Here is a 15,335-nt window from a genome sequence, read left to right as displayed (position 1 = left end):
TAGGGGACGTAACAGGGATTAAACTGATAAGAATAGTACTAGTTAACACACCACTCCTATCTGGTGGCACAGTAGATTGCACGCGGTGCTCTGACAAAATGCAGAAGGATATTTGGCAGACGGACATTTGGCAGACAGACATTTGGCAGACGGACATTTGGCCGACAGACAGAAAGCTAAAGAATGTTCTGATTTCAGCCAAGGGCAGATACACAGAGTGCTCTGTTCTAATCAGAGCCTTCGGCGCCGCAACTGCCTCTAGGAACCTTGCCATGGGTCCCTGACCTCCCGTCTTGTAATTCTCTGTCTGAGAAATTATTTATAAAATCTATCTATTTATCTATCCATCAAATCTATCTATCTATCGTATCTATCATCAAATGTATCTATTGCATCTATAGATCTATCTAATCTATGTATCTATCTATCTCGTGGCCAGAGAGACCAAGCATCTTTTTCCATCTCCCGGTTCCTAAAATCATCTCCGGGTTCCTAAAATCTATGCCATATACACGTCCCCTGATAGGGCACGTAACAGGGATTAAACTGATAAGAATAGTACTAGTTAACACACCACTCCTATCTGGTGGCACATTAGATTGCACGCACAGTGCCCCAAATTGGAACTTGAAAGTAGGAGGACCAACCAAGCATCTCATCTCTGTGTGATTCCTGTTCTTGTAGGACAGTTAATGAGTCAGTCATGTTGCACAGCTCCTCAATGTGACAAATCTTCCTGGTTAGCTCGTCTTTCTCTTTTTCCCAGCTGCTGGATCAGATCAGAGATTGTGAGTAAAACCTGCTCCTGCTGCCGGGTGATCTCACTCAGGACTCGCTTCTCTAGGTCTTCCAGCTGTTTCCTGATGTCCCTAATCAGGGCAGTGAGTCTCTCTGTTACACCAGCTGCTTTCTCTTGCACCCCTCTCCTGTCCTTCTGCAGACTCTGGACTCTTTTCTCAGTCTCCTCTCACTTTGTGGTCAGTTTCTGCAGAACATTTCTCAGTTTCTTTTTCTTCTTCTCAGAAGCCTCATTCAGCAGCTCGACCTGTGCTCTCCGGCCAGGGAGCAGGACACACGGATACAGGCAGCATCCTCAGTGCAGCAATATAATCGGAGCATCTTGTGGGTGGAGCATTTTCTGTTACCCCAGGAAGTGATTGCATGCGCAGTGACATCATTGAGGACAAGGAACGGGACATGACTAGCTTTGTATCAATCCTTGTGCAAATGGGGAGTTTGCGTTTGTGCAAATGGACTGTTTGTGGTTGTTTGCGGTGCGTTAAACGGGGAGTTTGGTCTGTCACTGTGAAGCAGGCGTAACCCTTACACTACCTGAACGATACAACATCATACCTGATGTTTTAAAGCACGTTATTCCAAACAATTTAGGAATTTTAGGTGATTTATGCCCTTTATGGATTAAAAACAGACTCTGCATAAACTATGTAATTTTCCATGGGAGTTTTGCCATGGATCCCCCTCCGGCATGCCACAGTGCAGGTGTTAGTCCCCTTGAAACAACTTTTCCATCACTTTTGTGGCCAGAAAGAGTCCCTGTGGGTTTTAAAATTCGCCTGCCTATTGAAGTCAATGGCGGTTCACCCGGTTCGCCCGTTCGCAAACTTTTGCAAAATTTTAGGTTCACGACATCACTAATTGTCAGACTCCATATCATTCCTGTCATCATAGTATCAGACCGTGGCTTCCAATTTGTGTCTTGCTTTTGGAAAGCATTCTGTAAGAAGCTGAGGGTCATAGTAGCTCTCTCTACTTCCCACCATACACTAACAGATGGACAAGCAGAATGCATGAATCAGACACTAGAGGCATACCTCCGCAACTATGTAAATAACTAGCACTCCAACTGGTAAGATCTGCTTCTTTTGCCAGAGATAGTTATAAATTCTCGTTGGGATAGTGCTACTCACACTACATCATTTCATGCTGCCTTTGGCTATCATTCATGCACGTTTCCCTTGTGTGATCCATCTACTGGCATTCCTGCAGTGGGCTTACATGTCCAAAGTATTAAAAGGCACTGGAGAAAAATTTGCACTCTTGGATAAAACAGCTGACAGGTATAAATGCTTTGCCAATGGTAGACGTAGGTATGTCCCTCATTTGGGTATGGGTGACAGGGTTTGGCTATCTACTAAGAACATTAGGCTTAGGCAACTATCCAGTAAGCTTGGGCCCGATTCATTGGTCCTTACTAAATTGTATTCAGAATGGGCCCCTTTACATATCATTTGAAGCAGCAATCATCTGTACGCATCCATCCAGTTTTCCATGTAACACTTCTGAAAAAGGCTGTCTTAAATATATACTGTACTCTAGAAGCCTTTGGATGCCTCCATGTCATCTAGTGGATGAAAATCATGAATATGATGTTCCTAGATCTTAGATTCTAAAAAAGACAAGGACAAGGTCTAAAGTGCCTGGTAAACTGGAAGGGCTATCCTATAACTGAACGTTCATAGGTGTCTGCAAGGAATCGTCATGCTCCTGCCCTCATCCGTGACTTTCACACTGCCTTCACTTCTAAACCACACTAGTCCCCGGAGGTGTCTATGAGGAGGGGACTCTGTCACGGCCTATGTGGGTATTGAACCCAGGACTGCTTATTTGTATTGTAGTGTGTTACCGCTGATTCACTGGTTAGCCTTAATTTATGCTTTATTTTTTTAATCTGTTCTTTTGTTTTTAATCTTTGGCTCTAGCTGCCTGCCAGTTGATCTGCAAACAGCTATTGCTATAAATACTCAGCACTTTCCTGTCCTCCATGCCTGTTTGTTGGACTTGCTCATAGGATGTGCTTTGCTGTGTGTTACTGATTTATTCCTTTTACCATCACTTACTACTCTTTTGCCTAATGATTTTGTAACGTGAGTTGCCAGACTTCCTGCATGTCTCAACTTTTCTCTTGGATTAACCTATTGTACCACATTGCCTGCCTGTTGACAATGACATCAGGCTAGATAAACCTTCCTGCAGAAGCCTACTCCTTGTAGGGCTTTGATAGGAAGTAATGGACACTGCACAAATGTAGTGCAACAAAGAAATAAAAGATTACAATCCATTTAAAATGATGAATAATACATACTGCAATGATTTCTATTAAAGGGACATTTAATACTTTGAGATGGTAATTTACAGTTACATATTGTATATATATATATATATATATATATATATATAATATATTTAGAAAAAAAGTTAGCCTTACTCTGTATATAGTAGTGCGAGAACTAAGGTTCAAAAATCATACAAACTTTCACGATGGACATAGTTCCCTGTTTTCAGTTGCTTACCAGGTTGTGCTTATGACCATAATAAGCTCCCCGCTATACTTTAATTGATATCAGCATCAAAGTCAGTGTAAAAGTAAACAAGTTCCCGCTATAGAAGAAACTTTAATCAGTTAAGCTATTAGGTATCGGTTTTAGTGTGCTCTAATTTACCTGTACATTGTTAGGAAAAAGTTAGCCTAATCTGTAAACCTCCTTTTTTGTGTGTTACTGATTTCACTGACTCTTTATTCAAATATTTAGCGCAGATCAGTGCAAATATTTCTGTATATTAGCGTTATCTTTGGTTTAAAAGGACATGAAACCCACATTTTTTCTTTCATGATTTAGAAAGAGAATTTAGTTTTAAACATCTTTCTAATTTACTTCTATTATCTAATTTGTTTTATTATTTTGATATTCTTTGCTGAAAAGCATATCTAGATATGCTCAGTAGCTGCTGATTGGTTGCTGCACATAGAAGTCTCGTGTGATTGGCTCACCATGTGCATTGCTTTTTTTTCAACTAAGGATATCTAAAAAATGAAGCAAAATAAATAATAGAAGTAAATTGTAATGTTATTTAAATTTGTATTCTCTATCTGAATCATGAAAGAAAGATTTTGGGTTTAGTGGCCCTTTAAGCTATTTTTAATGTGAGTATGTGTGTGCGAGTGTACGCTGTTTGACTGGTTCTTTTAGTTACTTCTTTAATAAAGTTATTTGGTTTGTATGATTTTTGAACCTTAGTTCTCGCACAACTATATACAGAGTAAGGCTAACTTTTTTCTTGTGGTGCAATATAGTTGCATTTTTTGTAAATACTATTACAATTAGCCTTTTTCTACTCTACTGTTCAGCAAGCTACATAATAATCTTATATTTATCTCAATAGAGCTGCCTGGACAGAGAATATTCACAATTTATAATTTTTCCCTCTCCCCTTTTGTTAAAATATAAAAAAACAACTCTGCAATATATTTTCATTACTTATTTTGTTCCCTTTTCCTGTAATTCCATTCTGAAATTGTGAGCGTTTCAGTTTCTGTTAAAAATTAAGTGCAGAACACTGTTATATTCCACACAGCCATTGGCTGCACACTAGTGGCCTATTTATAACTATGCCTAATTAACCAGAGCAGAGAAGGTAACCTAAGTTACAACATGGCAGCTCCCATTGTTTTATAGACACTAACACTTTGCACTTATTTTGTCAATATACAATATATCAATACATCTACATTTTATTCTCAGACCAATCTTTTTTTTTTTAATTTATCATTCTATCTAGCATTTACTTAGGGCTAGATTACAAGTTGAGTGCAAAATATTTGTGCTCAACTTAGTAATACCAGCACACACAAATTAGTTTCAGTCGTGGTCGCATTGCACTGAAGCATTGCGCTCACAAAAGCACGTTTCATAGGCTTCAATGGGAGCCTCGTTCTCATGCCGTCAGACACAGCATGAGAACTAGCGTAGCAAAGGGGGTAATTCGTGCAGCAATGGGCAGCAATTTTAAATATATATATATATGAATATATACATATATATTTATGTGTTAATATGTGTATATTTACATACTAACATATACATATATATGTATATAAGCATATACTGATTTATTGAAAACACACAGTTCCCATAGACTGCAATGTAAATGCACTTTTCAGGGCCGTTTTTTTTCTAACACCACTGACGTGCTCACTTTAACCAATAAATACTGCTTCATTTTTTTTATACAACCTCACACATAAGTTTGAGGGCATTTGGGGCACATTTTAAAAATTAACCAGAGGCCATTTATGTAATAGCTGGTTATTTATTGTGCACCTGCAAACGGGTGAATTTGTCCGTTTGCGGGCACACAATAAATTAAAGCTCCACTTGTAATCTGGCCCTTAGGGGGATATTTATCAAGCTGTCAACCTCAAATACACTGGAATTCCATATCATAATTTTTGCGAGATTGATCTGACCTAGTTATCAAAGCCTCAAGATCGGCAAATATTGAAATTTGTGACGTAACATATGAACCGGTGATCTCAATCTGACGCAGATGCTTACATCATTACAGATGTTCTGAATACACATTAGGCTCTATTTGACACTTTTTGCCATTCATCAAATAGTTAACAGGTACGCTTGCGTCTTTTTTGACACAGCGTACCTGGGTTTCAATCCGCAAACCTTGCGGATGCCATAGAAATCAATGGGAGTCTGAAAGCACCGAAAGCTTATGTTCGATGCTGCCAGAGAATGAAGCATATCATATTGATTTCTATGGTAGAAAACAAGTGACTTTTACACCTAACACCCTAACATACACCCCGAGTCTAAACACCCCTAACCTGCCACCCCCGACATCGCTGACACCTAAATAAAATGTATTAACTCCTTGTCACGAATATCTCAGGATTCAGCTGCTAAGGAGTTAACTTTGTGTAGCTTGAACTCCAAAACAGTTATTTGTTGTCAAGAAGAATTGTAACTTGTGTTTTCTTTGAACTGCCAGGCCTATTTCCTAAATAGCCACCAAATGTTAGTGTGTATGCATTGAGTCATAAAGTCACTGAAGCTCTTAGTCACAGAGATACACAGGATAAAGTTTATGGCTTAAGCTGTCAATAGAATGCCTGATGCAAAACAGGCCCTTCATTACAAAAACTGACCAGGTCACTGACAGGACATTGGTATATTATGTACATATGTGGGTTAAAACTGTTATAACCTAAAGGAAGGTAAATATGACAACCTATGGCATATTTGATATCAAACCGATTCTCCCAATACAACTAAAAGGTTCTAGATATGTAAATATAGAAATTTCTTACCTAGCAGAAATTATACTGGATTGTATAATTTCAGGCAAGAAATTATTCTATTGAAGGTCATAAAGACAGGGGGGTTTCTTAGCCTGCCCAGGAGGGTGTGGTTAAGCAACCTGATCTCTGAAAAGTAGGTTTAAGAATCTTATTTTTTAACAATAAGATTGTCATTCTTACAAGGGGAGCTGCTGTACAGAAGTAAAGAGCCATCATTTTCATGCCAGCCCCTGGCACAGATCTTGAAGACTAGGAAAGTATTCAATTCTGTTTTTCTCCTTTTTATTTTAAAACACTGTTTGCGTGTGTAATTTTATTTGTAACAACTTTTTATTAATAATGCATTGTGCATAATATTTTTGGCATAATAAATAATTCCTTTATTAAATTTGGCCTTTGTCTAATAATTGAACCATGTTACTGAAAGAGACTGGAATATTAGAACTGTATAATTTAGGTTATTTTCTGCTAAATTGTATTTCTAGAGTTAAGGTGTAAAGTCTGGGTTTTTCCTTAGGATTTTCCCTTTTAATAAATTTTAAGTGGTGTCAGTATTTGAGCTATAGGATTGATAGTTTATTGTGGGTGCCATTAAAAGGGAGTGTTGGGCATTTCTCTTACGTCTAGTACAGATTAAGGGAGTGCGGTTAACTCTTACACCCACTAAACTGAATCAGAAGCTGGCCTAGTGTGGCTAGATTGTGACCTATTGGTGGCAGAGAGGGGGGCTGATAACCCTTTCTGTGCCAAATAAGTGACTGGCGCAGGGTTGGATAACCTTGGTTCGTCACAGATTGGTGGGCAGCGGTGTAGATAATTTTTTTTATTATTAGATTTTAGTGCTTGTGGATTTGCTAGTGTGAAAATCCCGGTACTAAAATAAATTGTTTCTTACAATTTCCAAAGGCTAAAACTCAGTGCATTATATAGTCACACATTGCAAACAGTCCCCTTCCCTATTCTCTGTTTTTATTTTCTATTTTATTTTTGCTATGGAGGCATACGAGCAGCGATCTAGAGAGGCACTTATACTCCTATGCCAGGAGCGGGATATTACAATACGTTCAAAGAACAAAGATTTACTAATACAAGCTCTTGTTGAATATGATAAGAGCCAAATCACACCAGTTGAAGTCTCAGGAGAGATGTCTGCAGCTGTGGGCGGTGATTCATCAGGATCTGGCGATCCATTGGACTGTTATTTGCAAACTGTTCTTAAAAATATGGGCTCAGTGGATGCAAGTTTGCGCATGGAACTGATTACAAAGATTTATGAACTACAGGCTTCTGTAGCTGAGAGAGAGGCTCTGGCAGCTGAAAGACAGGCTGCTGAACGACAGGCGGAGAGAGAGTATCAGCTACAGCTTGCACGGTTGGAGAGAGGGATGGTCTCACCTGTTGTTAGTGAACCTAGAGACCCCCCTGCTCCCAGAGTGCGTGCAGAGAATTTTCCCAACCTGGAGAAAGATGGAGAATTGGATGTATTCCTGCGTAGCTTTGAGAAAGTTTGCAGACAGTTCCAGTTGCCAAGGGAGCAGTGGGCCAAGTACCTTACCCCTGGCCTGAAAGGTCATGCACTGGAGGCGTTTGCTGAACTACCCCCAGAGTTTGATCAGGACTATGATTCCATTAAAGCTGCCCTACAGAGGAGATACAATCTTACTCCTGAGGTGTACCGGAAGAAAATCCGTTCTCTGCAGAAATGTTTGTCAGAGAGCTATATTACAGCTGTTGGGAACTTGAGGACAGCCTTTAAACAGTGGGTCAGAGGATTAAAAGTTGCCACTATGGAGGAGCTGGAAGATTTGATTGTGAAGGAGCAATTTATGCAGCTGTGCCCAGCCGGAGTTCAAGAATGAGTTTTAGATCGGAAGCCCATAACAGCATTGGAAGCTGGCAAGCTGGCTGATTTTTACACAGCTAACAGGTCTCCAGAGAATGGGAGGAAATCCTTTTCTAAGGGGGGATCCACCTGTAAAGAAGCTGCTGCACGACCCCCCTTCACAAAACCTGCTGTGCCTTTATCCAGTGTGTCTGCTCCCCCTGGGAAAGGAGGGGCGAATGCTGCATCTGGGCAGGGGGATACCCGCAGATGTTTTGTTTGCAACAAAGTGGGCCACATCAGCTCCACTTGCCCAGAGAGGATTAACTTGGGGCAATCAGCTGGAGGGAGTAATCCCTCAGAAGTACCAGCATCTGTTTTGTTTGTTACCTGTCCAGAGGAAAACAACCATGAGAACTTGCAACCTGTGACTGTTGGAGATAAGGTAACCTTAGGGCTAAGGGACACAGGTGCAGAAGTGACTATGGTGCATCCAAAGCTAGTGAACTCTGAGAACATTATCCCTGGAAAGACTCTAGCAGTTAAAGGGATTGGGGAAATTAAACTTGCAGTGCCTATGGCACGTGTATATCTTGATTGGGGAGTGGGGAGAGGTTCAAGAAATGTGGGGGTATCTGAAAGTATTCCTAATGATGTCTTACTGGGTACTGATTTGGGTAGATTGTTATCTCTTTATGTGCCTGACAATGCTACATGTGACCTAGTGACATTAGTTGCAGATCCTTATGTGGAAAGGGCTGTGTGTACAAATGCTCAGAGACATTATGACAAGGAGGAAGGACAGAGTGCATGTGTGCGCAGGGCTGTGCCTGAACGGGGGATGTCTGTGCTGAGAGGTGAATCTGTAAGAGGAGATACTGACTGGGGAGAACGACAGACAGACGGTGTGTGTCTTCCTGTGCTTAAACCAGCAGTATCGGCAGAATTACCATTAGCTGTACAGGGTGAGACTGATGGGGGAGAAAGGCAGATAGACTGTGTGGGTCTGTCTGTGCCTGAACCAAGTTTAGCTGTACGGGAAGAACTTGTCTGTGAGAGAAGGCAGATGAGGGGTGCGTGTCTGCCTGTGATTGAATCAGTGGATTCTATAGAAGGAGGTGAGATTGACGGGGGAGAGAATGACTGGGTGACTGGGCCGCTGGATGATGTGTGCCAGTCTTTGCCAGGGACAATTCTGTACCCTGTGAAAAGACACAATAGTTGGGATACAAGGCAGAAGGAAGATGTGTGCTTGTCTGCACCAGTGTCAAAAGGATCCCAGATTCTGCGTGATTATGCAAAGTGGCAGACTGACTGTGAGAGAGAGCAGGGGGGCAAGCTGGCCCACTATATGACAGAAGCAGCAAAGCCACAGATTTCAGAGTGTGTGGGGGAGGTGGGTACAGGATACTCTTTGAGGGACCCTCAGAGTGAGTGTGAAAGATTGTGGGTGACAGAGATACCAGTAACCTCAGCTGTGACCTATAAACAGACTGCACAGGCTAGGGGACAGAGACTGACACAGACTGCAGGCACAGGTGGGAGGAGTACAGAGAAATGTATTTACACAGCCCCACAGTGCCATTCAGCAAATACACTGATAGATGTGCAGCATCAGTGTCCCCAGCAGGCTCAGCAGTTAGAACCCACAGTGAGGAGGAGGAGGGCAGTTAGTCAACAACATACCAACCATAACAGAGTGCAGGAGTACAGGAATTCTACTCCAGTGGGAGGGCAAGAGACTATGGTAGTTAAGCAGCAACTGACAGCACACAATATGATTAGAGAGCACACCATAGGTAGCAAGACACTAGGTTTCACAGGCACCTCTGTAACAGGGGATGATGTGTTATTCATGGATAAGATGCAAACCTTATTGGGGGAGGTACCTGCAAAACCCAGAGATGCCATATTCGCACAAAAACAGTTGCAGGAGTTTACTGCCAGAGAGGGAGTGTGTGAGATGGTCCATAATGTTCTTGTACTCACGCCCATGAGACAGAACAAACTAGAGGCTGCATGGGAGGGGCCCTGCAATATATTCAATCGGTTGGGTAGAGCAACTAGTGTGTCACTTTTAAAAGGAGGGCATCCTGCTGCCAAAACTGCTAGGTGCAATCTGTCTGGCAATGGTGTTCTCACCGCAAGGGGAAGCTCCTTTTGATACGCATTGGGAGTGGCTCGTAGCCACCCCCTTTTGCGTCTCTTATTGGGAGAGGTGTCACGAATATCTCAGGATTCAGCTGCTAAGGAGTTAACTTTGTGTAGCTTGAACTCCAAAACAGTTATTTGTTGTCAAGAAGAATTGTAACTTGTGTTTTCTTTGAACTGCCAGGCCTATTTCCTAAATAGCCACCAAATGTTAGTGTGTATGCATTGAGTCATAAAGTCACTGAAGCTCTTAGTCACAGAGATACACAGGATAAAGTTTATGGCTTAAGCTGTCAATAGAATGCCTGATGCAAAACAAGCCCTTCATTACAAAAACTGACCAGGTCACTGACAGGACATTTGTATATTATGTACATATGTGGGTTAAAACTGTTATAACCTAAAGGAAGGTAAATATGACAACCTATGGCAAACCGATTCTCCCAATAAAACTAAAAGGTTCTAGATATGTAAATATAGAAATTTCTTACCTAGCAGAAATTATACTGGATTGTATAATTTCAGGCAAGAAATTAGTCTATTGAAGGTCATAAAGACAGGGGGGTTTCTTAGCCTGCCCAGGAGGGTGTGGTTAAGCAACCTGATTTCTGAAAAGTAGGTTTAAGAATCTTATTTTTTAACAATAAGATTGTCATTCTTACAAGGGGAGCTGCTGTACAGAAGTAAGGAGCCATCATTTTCATGCCTGCCCCTGCCGCAGATCTTGAAGACTAGGAAAGTATTCAATTCTGTTTTTCTCCTTTTTATTTTAAAACACTGTTTGTGTAATTTTATTTGTAACAACTTTTTATTAATAATGCATTGTGCATAATATTTTTGGCATAATAAATAATTCCTTTATTAAGTTTGGCCTTTGTCTAATAATTGAACCACATTACTGAAAGAGACTGGAATATTAGAACTGTATAATTTAGGTTATTTTCTGCTAAATTGTATTTCTAGAGTTAATGTGTAAAGTCTGGGTTTTTCCTTAGGAAATTCCCTTTTAATACATTTTAAGTTGTGTCAGTATTTGAGCTATATGATTGATAGTTTATTGTGGGTTGTATTAAAAGGGAGTGTTGGGCATTTCTCTTACATCTAGTACAGATTAAGGGAGTGCGGTTAACTCTTGCACCCACTAAACTGTATCACAAGCTTGCCTGGTGTGGCTAGATTGTGACCTATTGGTGGCAGAGAGGGGGGCTGATAACCCTTTCTGTGCCAAATAAGTGACTGGCGCAGGGTTGGATAACCTTGGTTCGTCACACTCCTATTCCGCTGCTCCCCCGACACTGACATATTAACCCCTAAACCTCTGTCCTCCCATATCACCATCACTAACTAAACCTATTAACCCCTAAACCATCAGCCCCCCACATCGAAAAAAGTTAAATTAAGCTAGTAACCCCTAAACCTAACAACCCCCTAACTTTAAATAAAAATTACAAGATCCCTATCTTAATATAAATTAAAACTTACCTATAGAATTAAAATAAACTATTTTTAAACTATTAATTAACCTTCCCTAACTATTATACTACAATTAAATTAAACTATTAATTAAATAAACTAAATTACATATTAAATAACCTAAACCTACTAAAATTATTTAAATATACTATTAAACTTTATTAAAAGTACTACATTACAAAAAAACAAACACTAAGTTACAAAAAAAAACACTAAATTGCGAAAACAAACAAACCAAATGATCAAAAATTAAAAAAATACACCTAATCTAATAGCCCTATCAAAATAAAAAAGCCCCCCCCCAACATAAAAAAACCCTAGCCTACAATAAACTGCCAATGGCCCTTAAAAGGGCCTTTTGTGGGGCATTGTCCCAAAGATATCAACTCTTTTACCTGTAAATAAAAATACAAACACCCCCCCAACAGTAAAATCCACCACCCGACCAACCCCCCTCAAATAAAACAACTATCTAAAATAACCTAAGCTACCCATTGCCCTGAAAAGGGCATTTAGCTCTTTTACTGCCCAGACCCTAATCTAAAAATAAAACCCACCCAAAAAACCCTTTAAAAAAGTCTAACACTAACCCCCGACGATCCACTTACAGTTCTTGAAGTCCCGCTTGAAGGATTCATCCAGCGAAGTCATCATCCATGCGGCAAGAAGCCTTCATCCAGGCGGCATCTTCTATCTTCATCTATCCGGTGCAGAGCGGGTCCATCTTGAAGACATCCGGTGCAGAGCATCCTCTTCATACGGTCGCCGCCATACACTGGAACTTCAATGCAAGTGACGCAATCCAAGATGGCGTCCTTTGCATTCCTATTGGCTGAAAGATTTCAATCAGCCAATATGAATTAGAGCTGCTAAAATCCTATTGGTTGTTCCAATCAGCCAATAGGATTAAGCTCTCATGCTATTGGCTGTTCCAATTGAAATCTTTCAGCCAATAGGAATGCAAGGGACGCCATCTTGGATTGCGTCACTTGCATTCAAGTTCCAGTGTACGGCGGCGACCGTATTAAGAGGATGCTCCACACTGGATGTCTTCAGGATGGACCCGCTCCAACGGCAGATGGATGAAGATAGAAGATGCCGTCTGGAAGAAGACTTCTTGCCGCATGGATGATGAATTCGCTGAGTGGATGGATCCTTCAAACGGGACTTCAAGAACTGTAAGTGGATTGTCGGGGGTTAGTGTTAGTCTTTTTTAAGGGTTTTTTTGGGTGGGTTTTATTTTAGATTAGGGTTTGAGCAGTAAAAGTGCTAAACACCATTTTAAGGACAATGCCCATACAAATGCCATTTTCAGGGCAATGAATGGGTAGCTTAGGTTATTTTGATTTAGTTTTTTTAATTTGGTGGGGGTTGGTTGGGTGGTGGGTTTTACTGTTGGGGGGGTGTTTGTATTTTTTTTTACAGGTAAAAGAGGTGATATCTTTGGGGCAATACCCCACAAAAGGTCCTTTTAAGGGCCATTGGTAGTTTATTGTAGGCTAGGGTTTTTTTATTTGGGGGGGGGGGTTATTTTGATAGTGCAATTATATTAGGTGTAAATTTTAAAATTTTTTATTTTTTTTCGTAATTTAGTGGGGGTTTTTTGTAACTTAGTGTTTGTTTTTTGTAATGTAGTACTTTTAATAATGTTTAATAGTAGATTTAAATAATTTTTTAATATTTGATTTAGTTTATTTGATTGGTAGTTTAATTAAATTGTAGTATAATAGTTAGGGTAGGTTAATTAATAGTTTAAAAATAGTTTAGTTTATTTCTACAGTTAGGTTTTAATTTATATTAAGATAGTGATCTTGTAATTTTAATTTAAAGTTAGGGGGTTGTTAGGTTTAGGGTTTACTAGTTTAATTTAGTTTTTTGCGATGTGGGGGGCTGATGGTTTAGGGATTAATAGATTTAGGGGGGTAGTTATCATTGTGTCAACTTTCCTGCCTTCGCCGGCCCAATACGCTCGCCTACCTTCGCCGCCGCGGACCTGAAAAAATACGCCTAAGCTATCAAATAAAGCTGTCAAAAAGCCGCGGGGCGATGAGCAGCGGACTGTGAGAGTTATCACTCATCCGATCCCGCTGCTCTTCGGCTTTTTCCCAGCTTTATTGCTAGCCTGTCACTAAGCACTCACACTAACTACACTGTTCTACCCCCTATACCGGCGCCCCCGGAGCAACTAAATTAAATTACTAACCACTAAACCACTGCTCCTAGACCCTGCCGCAACTCTGATAAATGTATTAACCCCTAAACCACCGCTCCTAGACCCTGCCGCAACTCTGATAAATGTATTAACCCCTAAACCGCCGTTCCCGGACACCGCTGCCACCTACATTATACCTATTAACCCCTATCCTGCCCCCTTATACCGTCGCCCTCTGTATTAAAGTTATTAACCCCTATCCTGCCGATCCCGCACATCGCCGCAAATAAATAGTTTAACCCCTAAACCGCCGCTCCCTGAACCCGCCGCAACCTATCTTAAATTTATTAACCCCTATCCTGCCCCCCCTACACCGTTGCCACCTATAATAAATGTATTAACCCCAATCCTGCCCCCCACTACACCGCCGCCACTGTAATAAATGTATTAACCCCTAAACCTAAGTCTAACACTAACCCTAACACCCCCTAACTTAAATATTAATTAAATAAATCTAAATAATATTTCTATTATGAACTAAATTAATCCTATTTAAAACTAAATACTTACCTATAAAATAAACCCAAATATACCTACAATATAAATAATAATTAAATTGTAGCTATCTTAGGATTTATTTTTATTTTATAGGTAACTTTCAATTTATTTTAACTAGGTACAATAGCTATTAAATAGTTATTAACTATTTAATAGCTTACCTAGCTAAAATAAAGAGAAATTTACCTGTAAAATAACTAACCTAGGTTACAATTACACCTAACACTACACTATACTTTAATAAATTATTCCTATTTAAAACTAAATACTTACCTGTAAAATAAACCCTAAGATAGCTACAATGTAATTCATAATTACATTGTAGCTATTTTAGGATTTATATTTATTTTACAGGTAACTTTGTATTTATTTTAGCTAGTTAGAATAGTTATTAAATAGTTATTAACTATTTAATAACTACCTAGCTAAAAGAAATACAAAATTACCTGTAAAATAAATCCTAACCTAAGTTACAATTAAACCTAACACTACACTATCTTTAAATTAATTAAATAAATTAAATACAAATAACTACAATTAAATACAATTACATAAACTAACTAAAGCACAAAAAATAAAAAAAGCTAAGTTACAAAAAATAAAAAACATAAGTTACAAACATTTAAAAAATATTACAACAATTTTTAGCTAATTACACCTAATCTAAGCCCCCTAATAAAATAACAAAGCCCCCAAAATAAAAACATTCCCTACCCTATTCTACATTAAAAAAGTTCAAAGCTCTTTTACCTTACCAGCCCTTAAAAGGGCCTTTTGTGGGGCATGCCCCAAAGAAAACTGCTCTTTTGCCTGTAAAAGAAAAATACAACCCCTCCCAACATTAAAACCCACCACCCACATACCCCTAATCTAACCCAAACCCCCCTTAAAATAACCTAACACTAATCCCCTGAAGATCATCCTACCTTGAGTCGTCTTCACTCAGCCGAGCTACCGATGGAACTGAAGAGGAAATCCGGAGCGCCAGAAGTGATCCTCCAAGGGGCGCTGAAGAAGTCTTCCATCCGGCCGATGTCATCTTCCAAGCGGCGCTGAAGACCATCTTC

This window comes from Bombina bombina, chromosome 6, assembly GCF_027579735.1.
Source record: "Bombina bombina isolate aBomBom1 chromosome 6, aBomBom1.pri, whole genome shotgun sequence".
NCBI classification, from domain to species: domain Eukaryota; kingdom Metazoa; phylum Chordata; class Amphibia; order Anura; family Bombinatoridae; genus Bombina; species Bombina bombina.
Note: the sequence above shows the minus strand (reverse complement) of the source record.